Source organism: Ranitomeya variabilis, chromosome 1 (genome assembly GCF_051348905.1).
Source record: "Ranitomeya variabilis isolate aRanVar5 chromosome 1, aRanVar5.hap1, whole genome shotgun sequence".
In the NCBI taxonomy this organism is placed as follows: Eukaryota; Metazoa; Chordata; class Amphibia; order Anura; family Dendrobatidae; genus Ranitomeya; species Ranitomeya variabilis.
In genome coordinates this window covers 441,472,376-441,478,375 of record NC_135232.1, presented here as the reverse complement: position 1 = coordinate 441,478,375, position 6,000 = coordinate 441,472,376, and the positions used below count along the sequence as shown (strand labels likewise).

The window sequence follows — 6,000 nt, the reverse complement described above, 5'->3', positions numbered from 1 at the left end:
CGCTAATACAACTCTATGGGCAAAAAACCCATCCTGCGGGCACATTTGCAGGATCCATTTTTTGCCCCTAATGACGGATTGTGACGGAGGGCAAAAGACGGAAGTGTGAAAGTAGCCTAACCAGGTAACCTTGATTACAAATGGGTGACGCACCCTAATAGTGGAGGAGAACCTCAGCAGATGACCGCACTGTTACTGAAGATAATCTCTATATAAAGACCAACATGGATATTACCGCCATATGGTCAGTGGTAAATACCAGCCCTACAGAACATATAACAGATCACTGCACAGTTACAGATAATGTCTTACCGCTGACGTCCTTTCTGAAGGAATCGTTCATTTTTCCCATCTCTTCCATCTGGCCCAGACAGACATGACAACTTCTTCCAGCAACGACTCACCTGCAGAGAATACAAAAAAGACACATTTCACTTCTCATATTCCAGCCCCATCACCATCTAATACCAACCTGCGCAAACTCATCATCCTGCTGATACTCCAATACTGACATAGACCCGTAGAAGCGCTGTGTGAAGCGTGAAACGGCCGTCGTCTCCTCCTGCACACTCCTTACACTGCCTTGTTCCCCCATGCCGTGAAGATTTATATGGACATTTAATAAAAGAATCTTTGACTCCAGGACTGGTGAGTGCTCAGGCGTGTTTTTCTATATCCCCCAATACTGAGCCGCTGCTGCCGTATGTGTCCCTATTACTGCACCTGCTACCCCAACACTGAGCCGCTGCTGCCGTATGTGTCCCTATTACTGCACCTGATACCCCAACACTGAGCCGCTGCTGCCGTATGTGTCCCTATTACTGCACCTGCTGTGTGGTTCTCTGTGCCCTCTAAATTCTAAAGCACCCCTCTATAATATAGTAATGCCGGGTGCAAGTGCCCTAGAAAACAGTGCCCATATTTTACCCTAGAAAGTAATAATGCCCTGTGTGCCCCTTTGATAGCCACAGTAACCTGAGTTCCCTTATAACAATAAGTGCCCACATTACAATGAATAAAGTCCCGAGTCTCCCCCTGCACAGCTCCCCTATACACAGCATGATGCTCTCTTATACACAGTATAATGCACCCACACAGTATACTAAGGGTACTGTCACACAGTACCATTTTGATCGCTACGACGGCACGATCCGTGACGTCGCAGCGATCGTATGAATATCGCTCCAGCGTCGTAGACTGCGGTCACACGTTGCAATCACGGCGCTGGAGCGATGCCGAAGTCCCCGGTAACCAGGGTAAACATCGGGTAACTAAGCGCAGGGCCGCGCTTAGTAACCCGATGTTTACAGTGGTTACCAGCGTAAAAGTAATAAAAAAACAAACAGTACATACTTACATTCCGGTGTCTGTCCCCGGCGTTCTGCTTCTCTCCACTGTGTAAGCGCCATAGCCGGCAAGCACAGCGGTGACGTCAGACGTCACCGCTGTGCTCGCTTTCCGGCTGGCAGACGCTCACACAGTGGAGAGAAGCTGAGACGCTGGAGGACAGACACCGGAATGTAAGTATGTACTGTTTGTTTTTTTACGTTTACGCTGGTAACCACGGTAAACATCGGGTTACTAAGCGCGGCCCTGCGCTTAGTTACCCGATGTTTACCCTGGTTACAAGCGAACACATCGCTGGATCGCTGTCACACACAACGATCCAGCGATGTCAGCGGGTGATCAAGCGACGAAAGAAAGTTCCACACGATCTGCTACGACGTACGATTCTCAGCAGGATCCCTGATCGCTGCTGCGTGTCAGACACTGCGATATCGTAACGATATCGCTAGAACGTCACGAATCGTACCGTCGTAGCGATCAAAATGGTACTGTGTGACAGTACCCTAACTCCTTTGTAGCCCCCAAACTATTTGATGGCTCTAACAATGTATAATGAGTTAATGACCCCCACACTGTAATCTCCATTCTGTATGATGGCCCCCTAGATAGCCTCCATATGCAGTAGCATAATGCACCAAATAGTCCACAATATAGTATAATGCACTCCCCATAGGCAGACTCTATAGCATATGGCAGCCCCCATAGACAGACCCTGTAATAAGGCAGCAACCCCATATAGGCAGTACCCCCATAGGCAGACTCTGTAGAATAAAGCATCATCCCCATAGGCAGATCCTGTAATAAGGCGGCAGACCCTGTAATAAGGCAGCACTCCCATAGTCTGACTCTGTAATAAGGCAGCCCCCATAGTCAGACCCTGTAATAAGGCAGCACCCCCATAGCCTGACTCTGTAATAAGGCAGCCCCCATAGTCAGACCCTGTAATAAGACAGCACCCCTATAGGCAGACCCTGATAAGGCGGCAGACCCTGTAATAAGGCAGCACTCCCATAGTCTGACTCTGTAATAAGGCAGCCCCCTTAGTCAGACCCTGTAATAAGGCAGCACCCCCAAAGGCAGACTCTGTAATAAGGCAACACCCCCATAGTCAGACCCTGTAATAAGGCATCACCCCTATAGGCAGACCCTGTAATAAGGCAGCCCCCATAGGCAGACCCTGTAATGAGGCAGCACCCCCATAGGCAGACCCTGTAATAAGGAAGCCCCCCATAGGCAGACCCTGTAATAAGGCAACCCCCTTAGTCAGACCCTGTAATAAGGCAGCCCCCATAGTCAGATCCTGTAATGAGGCAGCACCCCCATAGGCAGACCCTGTAATAAGGAAGCCCTCCATAGGCAGACCCTGTAATAAGGCAGCACCCCCATAGTCAGACCCTGTAATAAGGCAGCCCCCATAGTCAGACCCTGTAAAAAGGCAGCAGCACCCATAAAAAAATAAATACCCACCTCTCTTCTTCATGGTTCCTGCGCTGCTCCTGATCTCCTGACCGCATCATCGCGCCCGTTGTCAGTGTCGGCGACGTCAGACACCGACACTGACAGGGGGATGATGGGGGAAGGAGAATAGCGCTCATTCTGCCTTCATTGCGATCAGCTGTATCAGCTAAATGCCGGTACAGCTGATCTTCCGATGATGGCGGGGGGGCCCACTGCTGGCACCAGGCCCCCCGCCTGCTCAGGGCCCCCATAGTGGCAGAGCAGGGAGATCGATTCTCCCTGTGCGTGCTGATACAGTTACAGCAGCGTAGCTCCAGGTGGGCCCCCTCTGCCCGCACCCTCTGCCCCCCGGGAGCTACGCTACTGCTTCATTGTCAAACTTCTATAGATTTTTATTTATTTTTTTTATTTTAAATGGCAAAAAGAAAATTCAGAAGTTTGTAAACAAAATAAAAATTGTTTTTGTCATTTCCAAGGTCTGTAACAATTTTTTGTTTTTGTTGATGGTGCTGTTTAAGGATTTGTTGTTTATGTGATGAGCTGAATTTCTTAATGGTACCATTTTGGGACAAATACAACTTTATGATAGCTTCTTATTGTATTTTTTGGGAAGTGTGATGCCATAAAAACCATAAAAATCATTTTATTGTGAAAAGTTCCCAGGCTCGAGTTCATATGAGTTCATCCAGCAGGGGGTGCATCACCGCGACTCCAGGTAACTACAGGACATTCCCCTGCATTCCATTCATTCACAAAGTTTTACAGACAGGAGCACAGCTGCATTAGCAGAGCTCCTGGGTGTAAAATGATTTAACCCCTTCAGATGGATTTACAGCGTGGGACACAGACTGAACGACGGAAGGTATGGAATATTGTTGTTTGTTTTTTTAACTTTATTTCAGGTGACAAGGGTCTTCAGGTGGATTAAGAGTATAATAAAAAATTAAAACACCCTGTGTCTTTATTTAATTAAAATACTTTTTAATAATGTGTGTGTTTTATTAACCATTTTGTACTATTGGATTAATAATGGATAGGTGTCATAATTGATGCCTCTCCATTATTAACCTGCCTTAATGTCACCTTACAATAGCAAGGTGACATTAACCCTTTATTACCCCATATCCCACCGCTACACGGGAGTGGGAAGAGAGAGTCTAAGTGACAGAATAGGCACATCTTCCAGTGTGCCTTTTCTGGGGTGGCTGGGGGCAGATGTTTTTAGCCAGGGGGATCCTATAACCATGGTACCTCCCTAGACTATTAATATCTGCCCTCAGTCACTGGCTTTCCCACTCTGGCGGAGAAAATTGCGCTGGAGCCCACGCCAATTTTTTCCGGGATTTAACCCTTTAATTTAAAAGCTAGAGACCCCAAATTTTACACAGAGACACTTGTTACATTAGTAAAGAGGAATATGTAATAAAAGAAGGGATATGAGATGGTTTACTGTATGTAAACCATGTTTCATATCCTGTCGGGTTTGTGAAGGAGATAGGAAAAGCCGGCAATTGAATTACCGGCTTTTCTGCTATCTAGCGCTGAATTAAATATAAATATGTGTCTCACTGACACATATATATATATATATATATATAGAGAGAGAGAGACTGTATATATGTTTTTAAGAATATTTGAGCCGATGGATCCATGATATGTCCATTTTGCAAGCCTGCGTGAAAAGAATTGCCGTACGGAAGCCATACGGATGCCATATGGATGATACACGGATAAATTTGTGTGTAAAAATCGCATCCTCGCATTGAATACGGAACAGTGTTTTGGGACAATTTCTGCATATTACGGCCATAAAAAACGGACCGTATTTTCATACGCCTAGTGTGACGCCGGCCTTAGGGTAGGTTCACATGAGTTATAAAAAATTACTCGGCGTTTCATCCAGAGAACTCAATCGATTTTGTTTTTCTCACTTGTCATCTGTATGCAGTCGTTTTTTGTTTTTTTACTGCAACAGCTATTCATAATTTACAAGACCTTTTACATTTTCATGTGTTACAGAATTGCAATGTATCTGTAAAAAGTGGATACTATGCAGTTGCTCCATATTGCATCCAATTTCTTGAGTCTCATGTGATTTATGGAAAAAACTAGTACATGCTGCGATTTTTTTTTTCTCAAGCAGAGTCAGTCAGGGAATAAAAACACTCATCTGTCTGCCCCCATTGGATAATATTGGGCCAACTGCAGTTCATTTTGTTCAATGACTGCACTCAGACTGAAAATACAGTTCTGTGAACAAACCTATAAGCCAAGCTTCATATTTGTATCAAAATGGCAGCAATTCGGGCCTTCAGCAAGGCCCCAATCACTTCATGGGGAGTCAATGGAAGCAGATGCACACAAGCACTAACAACAGCACCATTAAGGCTACTTTCACTCGAGCCTATTTTGTAATCCGTAGCAATCCGTCGTTTGGGGCAAAAAACGGATCCTGCAAATGTGCTCGCAGGATGCATTTTTTGCCCATTGACTTTTAGTGCCGACGGATCGCGACATATGGCCATACGTTGCGTCCGTCGTGCACTGGATCAGCCGTGTTTTGGCGGACCGTCGGCACGAAAAAACGTTCAAGTGAACTTTCTTTGTCTGTCGCGTCCGCCATTTTCGACCGCGCATGTGCGGCCGAAACTCCGCCCCCTCCTCCCCAGACTTCAGAATGGGCAGCGGATGCATTGAAAAACTGCATCCGCTGCCCACGTCTTGCACAAATTTCACAACGTGCGTCGATACGTCAGCCCGACGCATGGCGACGGACCCGTACCGACGCAAGTGTGAAAGAGGCCTCAAATGCAGCTGTCAGAGATTGGCAGTGGCATGTAAATGGTTAACAGCAGCGGGTGGAGCTAAACTCTGGCTGTGGCTGTTGGACACAGATGCTGGCTATTTAATTTACGTTGGTATCTGTCACATGTGCAGAGCGCTTAGCCCACTCCCCAAACATTGACACAATCAATGATGGCATTATCTGTCATGGGGTGATGGGTTAAATAATTTCTGAACAGTTTCTGCAGTGTTGCTATAAAGCGGTGTACCTCATCTGCAGCAATGTCTCGGTAGGTACATTGCATTGTATTATTTCCCTGACTTGCCTTTTTCCCATAGTGCAGTCTGAAGCCATGTCCAACACAAGTAAGAAACACCTTGCATTCTACATGCTCTAAGGCAAAAGTCTTT

General features: G+C 46.2%; 1 protein-coding gene across 3 annotated transcripts in view; it reads left to right on the top strand.

The window, feature by feature from the left end:
* The first annotated feature begins 5,729 nt into the window (after window positions 1-5,729).
* The window catches only part of LOC143764084 (uncharacterized), a 74,815-nt gene continuing 74,544 nt past the window's right edge, over window positions 5,730-6,000 (top strand). Inside the window, exon 1 of one of the 3 annotated variants that reach the window (XM_077249330.1) lies at window positions 5,730-5,879. The gene's annotated coding sequence lies outside the window, so the exon portion shown is untranslated. The remainder of the gene's footprint in view (window positions 5,880-6,000) is intronic. The other 2 variants (XM_077249332.1, XM_077249331.1) reach the window with 2 other exon arrangements.